Source organism: Pseudorca crassidens, chromosome 2 (assembly GCF_039906515.1).
Source record: "Pseudorca crassidens isolate mPseCra1 chromosome 2, mPseCra1.hap1, whole genome shotgun sequence".
Taxonomy (NCBI): domain Eukaryota; kingdom Metazoa; phylum Chordata; class Mammalia; order Artiodactyla; family Delphinidae; genus Pseudorca; species Pseudorca crassidens.
In genome coordinates this window covers 161,161,343-161,168,411 of record NC_090297.1, presented here as the reverse complement: position 1 = coordinate 161,168,411, position 7,069 = coordinate 161,161,343, and the positions used below count along the sequence as shown (strand labels likewise).

General features: G+C 43.6%; 1 pseudogene; it reads right to left on the bottom strand.

The window, feature by feature from the left end:
* Nucleotides 1–1,785: 1,785 nt before the first annotated feature.
* LOC137209526 (large ribosomal subunit protein eL43-like) lies at nucleotides 1,786–3,727 on the bottom strand (annotated as a pseudogene).
* Nucleotides 3,728–7,069: the final 3,342 nt, after the last annotated feature.

The window sequence follows — 7,069 nt, the reverse complement described above, 5'->3', positions numbered from 1 at the left end:
GAATATGTGATTCTCATTTTAAAATGTTATATTTGTGTTATTATGGAATTGTTTATTCCATTGGTAGGAACAGATCCAAGTTTGTGGGCCTAAGGCTTAAACAACTTTAGGGAGCCCCCTTTTAAAACTGTGGAATAAATAAAATGGTAAGAATATATATATGCCATTTTAACTTTTTTTTTTTTTTTTTTTTTTGCGGTACGTGGGCCTCTCACTGCCGTGGCCTCTCCCGCTGCGGAGCACAGGCTCCGGACACGCAGGCTCAGCGGCCATGGCTCACGGGCCCAGCCGCTCCGTGGCATGTGGGATCCTCCTGGGCGCGAACCCATGTCCCCTGCATCGGCAGGCGGACCCCCAACCACTGCGCCACCAGGGAAGACCCCCATTTTAACCATTTTAAGTGTTCAATTCTGTGACATTAAGTACATTCACATTGTGCTACCATCACCATTATATATTTTCAGAACTTTTTCATCATCCCAAATAGAAACTCTATAACCCATTAAACTAATTTTCCATTCCCCCCTCTCCCCTGGCCCATAGCTTTTGTCTCTATGAACATATCTATTCCAGGGACCCTATATAAGTGGAATCATACAGTACTTGTTGTTTTGTGTCTGGCTTATTTCACTTAGCATTATATTTTAAAGGTTCATTCACATTGTAACATAATCAAATTTCATTCCTTTTAAAGGTTGAATAATATTCCATTGTATGTATATACTACATTTTATTTATCCATTCAACTGTAGATGGACACTTGGGTTGTTTCTACCTTTTGACTTATTGTGAGTAATTCTGTGAACACTGGTGTGCAAGTATCTCTTGGAGTCCCTGCTTTCAGTTCTTTTGGGTAATGGGATCTCTTTTAAGAAAAAGGATACAAAACAATGAATACAAATATAAGTACAAAAGGAGGGACTTCCCTGATGGTCCAGTGGCTAAGACTCCACACTCCCAATGCAGGGGGCCCGGGTTCAATCCCTGCTCAGGGAACTAGATCCCACATGCCACAACTATAAGTTCACATACCGCAACTATGAGTTCTCACGCCGCAACTATATAAAAGATCCCGCATGCCACAACAAAGATCCCACACGCAGCAATGGAGATCCCGCAAGGCGCGACTAAGACCTGGCACAGATAAATAAATATTAAAACAAAACAAATATAAGGGGACTTCCCTGGTGGCGCAGTGGTTAAGAATCCACCTGCCAATGCAGAGGACACGGGTTCGAGGTCTGCTCCAGGAAGATCCCACATGCCACAGAGCAACTAAGCCCGTGCACCACAACTACTGTGCCTGCGCTCTAGAGTCTGCGAGCCACAACTACTGAGCCCACGTGCCACAACTACTGAAGCCCGCGCGCCTAGACAAGAGAAGCCACCGCAGTGAGAAGCCCGCGCACCACAACGAAGAGTAGCCCCCGCTTGCCGCAACTAGAGAAAGCCCACGTGCAGCAACGAAGGCCCAATGCAACCAAAAATAAAATAAAAAATTTAAATTATAAATATAAGTACAAAAGGGAATATTTGGAATAAGAAAAAAAAATAACAAAAATATAAATTTTTAAAAGCTGATAAATACAAACAACAAAAAATCCAGAAAAAAGTAACATATGTTGTTATTAGCTGTGATAGAGCCCTGTGATACATTTTTTCCCCTGCATTTTTTGGCTGCATACTCTTTATCATTTCTTCACAAGACAACAATTTTTTTTTGTTGTTGTTGTAATAAATTTACCCATTTATTATAAGCTAGCAATGTTTCAAATGGTGGAGCCTCTACTGGACTTTCAATTCCTTCAGTCTTCTGATGGCTGTGAGGGCAGGGGCGGTATTGTAGGTCCAGGCACCACCAGCTACCATTCATGAAGGAACCACAGTGCCAGATCCCCACAGCTTGTCTCTTCGTCTTGGTTTTACCACAGAAGGAGCTGTGCTGGCTGGTGTGCTCGCTGATTTCAATTTTCTACACAATTACCCTGAAGGAGGCACCATTACAGTCCCGTATTTACTAACAATTCTGACCGTTTTAGTGCATTTAGCCACATTACCACAAACTAATTCTGAGCCCAGAGAGCAAGACAGTTTTATAGTATCAGTTTCTATAGAGAGAGTGAGAAGATAATTCAACCTTCCCTCTATGTTGGTTGATTGAAATTTTTTCTGATTATTAATAGTTTAAAATTTTTTCTTTCAGCCTCTAAACTAATTCGTGATTCCATGTCTCTAACTTTCTCTGCATTGTCTTGCACTGGTGGTGCCTCTCACCTAAGAGTGAGCCCCTTGGGGCTCCAGCCCTTTGATCTCCCTCCACACTGTCCCAAGTCCAGCTCCTTGAAGTATCTGGTCCTCCCCACTTCGTGAAACCTACCTCTGCCAGGATGGTCTTGGGTTGGTGAGTGAAACCGGGATCATAGTGGTCCCAAGTAGTGACTCATTTAGCTTTTTCTCCTTGGGGTCAAATATGTGGATGTGGAGGGACTGCTGACAATCTTGAGACTGCCACCACGGAATAGAGGATGACCCCCAGTGGTCCATGGCTTCCACATGCCTGAGACTACTGCTTGCTTTCTTTTTTCACTGAGGAAAACTGAGGGCCTTGGAAAGGAGCTTTTCAAGTAAGGGACTCTGCCTATGAAGTTTCCTTAGCCTCTGTGCACTGGCCAAGCAAGGGACAGTGGGTGACCTGCTTAGTAAGAAAAATGCTATGCATGGAGTAGGCTACTTCTGATTCTTGAAGCCCTCTTCTTCTTCTTCTTAGTTGAGGCTCAAATATCCTCAACACCAGGCTCAGTACACAAAAATTCAAATCAGGAAACGTTTAAGTCATTCCAACATTCTATGACTCAACATCGAGTTATCCTGGCTTCACATACCATCTCAATAACTGAAATCCTACATTCTTTGTGTGTCTTAAACCTTCAGTTGGGGAGCTCATGCCTTCTCTTGTAGGTGCACTTCTTACACGCAGATTCATGAGAGAAACAACCCAGGAGAACAGGGACTGAGACCCTGCCATTCATTCATCTGTCAAATCTCTGCATGCTAATTATGAGCAATGCATCATTTAAGAGTACAGGAAGATGGGAGTGTGCATCCCTCAAACGGTCCCCCATGTTTGTTAGATACCTTCCTGATGCCCAATGTCTGCTTCTGAGATCAAAAGTTTTGAGTCCCTGTTGCCATATATGGGTCCAAATAGAGACCTCTTGTGCACAGCCTCTTGGACACTGAGTTTTTCTGGAAGCATAGATGACCTCTTCTAGTATAAGCAGCTTGATGAGAGTTCCTAAATTCTCTTGGCTCTGGTGAAATAATTTACACTTTTTCCAGGCATATCTTGCCTGCCTTGGCTCCTGTTGAATCCCAGCAATGACAATGAACAGGGAACAAAGAAAAATAACGAAGATATATATTAACCAAATGTCACGTGTAAACTGCATTTGGATTCTGAATTAAACAAATCTACTCTAAAAGCAAACAACCAAACAACAACAAAAACATTTATGAGACTATTAGGATACTTTTTTAAGGTGAGATGATGGTATTTTCCCCTTAACATTTTATTATGAACATTTTCAAACATACAGTAAAATTGAAAGAATTTATAGTGAACACTGTATATCACCACCTAGATTCTGGCTTTAACATTTTACAGTAAGTCCCCTACCTATGAACCTTCAAGTTGCAAACTTTCAAAGATGCGAACGTGCGTCCCCATGTCCAATCACGTAAGTTAGTTCACGTGTCTGGTGTAGATTGTCAGGTGCGTGCATCCTCTACAAGTGGTTGCGCTTTTGTGTACTTTACTGTACAGTACCGTATAGGGTACAGTAGTACAGTGTCTTTATTTCAAGCCCAGGATGTCCGGAAGCAAGCATAAAAGCAGCAGTGATGTAGCTGGTACTGCAAGGAAGCGCCAAGCGATAATTACGGAAACAAAAGTGAAAATTGAGAGGGTGGAGCAAGGCGAAAAGATGGTAGATGTCGCTTGTTCTTATAACATGAATTGTTCAACCATCGGCACGACTCTAAAGAACAAGGACAAGATCATGGAACATGTGAAGTCTGGTGTGCCGATGATGTCGACAATAATATTGGAGAAGTGTGGGAAAGTGATGGAGGAGATGGAGAAACTTCTCAGCGTGCGGTTGCAGGATCAACATCAGCGCTGAGTCCTGCTCAGCTTAATGCCAATTCAAGAGAAAGCTAAAAGCCTTTATGAAGACTTAAAGAAGAAACACAGCGAAGAATCAGAGGGCGCATCTTTTAATGCCAGCCATGGCTGGTTTCATTGGTTCAAGGCTAGAGCCAACCTTCACAATGTAAAAGTAAGTGGTGAGGCAGCAAGTGCGGATATGGTAGCAGCCCAGGAATTTCCTGAAACACTTCGAGAAACTGTTGATGAAGGCACGTATTTACCCGAACAGGTTTTTTTTTTTTTTTTTTTTTTTTTTTTTGCGGTACGCGGGCCTCTCACTGTTGTGGCCTCTCCCGTTGCGGAGCACAGGCTCCGGACGCGCAGGCTCAGCGGCCATGGCTCACGAGCCCAGCCGCTCCGCGGCATGTGGGATCCTCCCGTACGGGGTCACAAACCCGTGTCCCCTGCATCGGCAGGCGGACTCCCAACCACTGCGCCACCAGGGAAGCCCCCCGAACAGGTTTTTAATGTGGATGAGACAGGACTGTGCTGGAAGAGGATGCCAGACCGAAGTTACATAAGTATGGAGGAAAAGTTGATGCCACCCTATAAAGCAGCAAAGGTTAGACTAACTCTGTTGTTTGGTGGCAATGCTTTTGGCGATATGAAGGTGAAGCCTCTCTTAGTTTATCATTCAGAGGACCCAGGAGCCCTTAAAAACATAGCCAAGGGCTCTCTTCCCGTTGTGTGGAAGAGTTACCCCAAAGCCTGGGTTACACAGGCTATATTCCAGGACTGGTTTTTCCACCACTTTATCCTGGAGGTAGAGAAATATTGCTTGGAGAAGGATGTCCCATTCAACATTCTTTTGCTGCTGGACAGTGCTCCGGGCCATGCCGCATTCACGGACAACTTTAATCCCAACATCAAAGTAGTGCACCTGCCACCGAATACTATGTTGCTCATCCAACCTATGGGCCAGGGAGTTATAGTGTATGCACATGGCTGATCCGCTTTGCTGTGCAACAGAAACTAACACAGTATTGTGAAGCAATTATACTCCAATAAAGATCTATTAAAGAAAAAATATTATTTATTTATTAAAGAATTTTTTTTTTCTGCTGACCTTGGGTGTGTTTTTTTTTTCACATCTTTATTGGAGTACAACTGCCCCACAATAGTGCGTTAGTTTCTGCTTTATAACAAAGTGAGTCAGCTATACATATATACATATCCCCATATCTCCTCCCTCTTGCGTCTCCCTCCAACCCTCCCTATCCCACCCCTCTAGACATTCACAAAGCACCGAGCTGATCTCCCCGTGCCATGTGGCTGCCCCCCACCAGCCATCCATTCTACAATTGATAGTGTATATATGTCCATGCTACTCTCTCACTTCGTCCCAGCTTACCCTTCCCCCTCCTCATGTCCTCAAGTCCAAGGAAATATTATTTAAGTCACACATTTTGTCAGGCAGTAAAGGTGAGTGACAAATCAGGAACAACCTTGCGACAACTTTGGAAGGACTGTAACATCTACGAGGCCATAAAAAACATTGACATTGTTTGAAGTGAGGTTACGGCTGTCACCATAAATGGGGTTTGGAAGAACCTTTGCTCAAAGCTTGTTCACAATTTTTATGGATTTGAGAAGGTGAATGAGGAGTCCAAAGAGGTCTTCAGCAACTTAGTGACCCTCAGCGAGAAGCTGGAGCTAGATCTGCAAGAGGATGACTTCATTGAACTCCTTGCTGTGCAACACGAGGAGCTTACTAATGAAGACCTGATGGAATTGGAGGCCCAGAGAAAGGACGAAGAGAGACAAGAGGAAGAAGTAACTGAAGAACTGATGAGATTCAGGGTGCAGGAAATGGCAAGGGAATCTTTATCTGAGGAGGCACTGTTAGTTTTTGACGCACAGGACCCAAACGTAGAAAGGTACACGAAGTTTGCAGCAGTTCAGAATGCAATCCAGTTCTACCATGTCATCTATGATGAGAAAATAGAGCTACTACCCAGACATCACTGGATCGTTTTTTCAAGAGGGTAGATAGAATTGAATCCAGCAAGGAACCAGAACCTGTGCCATCTACGTCAGGTGTGAGTGAAGTTGCAGCTTGCCCTCCATCTCCTATTGCTGACCATCCTTCAGCTCTACCATCTCCCACCTCCCCTCCCTCCTCCAGTCAGTAACTCTTCTTGCCTGTTCACTCGATGCCAGCCCCCGTATGCCAGGTGTTGGACTGTACTACAGTACTTTTCAAGGTACTGTACTGTAAGATTAAAAATGTTTAATTTTTGGTTTGTTTTTTATGTACTATTTGTGTGGAAAGTTTTATAAACCTATTAGAGTACAATAGTATATAGCTGATTGTGTTAATTGGGTACCTAGGCTAGCTTTGTTGGACTTAACGAACAAATTGGACTTACGAACGTGCTCTTGGAACAGAACTCGTTCATGTGTGGGGGACTTACTGTATTATACTGGCTTTTCTACATATCTATATATTTACCCATTTCTTTATTTATCCATTAATCCATCTTATTTTTGGTGCACTTCAAAGTAGTTGCTAGCAACCAGAGCTCCCCAAGGCCTCCATAACTCTGCAGTGGGAAGGCCAGATGGGCACAGCCCAAGTATTGCACTTTAGCTACAAAAGAGGCTAAAGATGATGACATTGGTTTTGTTTCTTTAACACAGACCAAAATAAGGGTTATTTAACCAAGCTGTCTCTCCCATGGAAATGTCCAACCAGGTGAACAGTCAGGGGTGTAGGGCTCTTCCTTTCTCGTTCCATCGTTTTCTGGGATATTGCCTTTTTGTTTTTGGTGGGTAATGGCTCACCACTAGCCCTGCATCCAAGTTCCAACCAGTGGGAAATGAGAAACATATATATGCACAGACTAGGAGAAAGTTAGACTG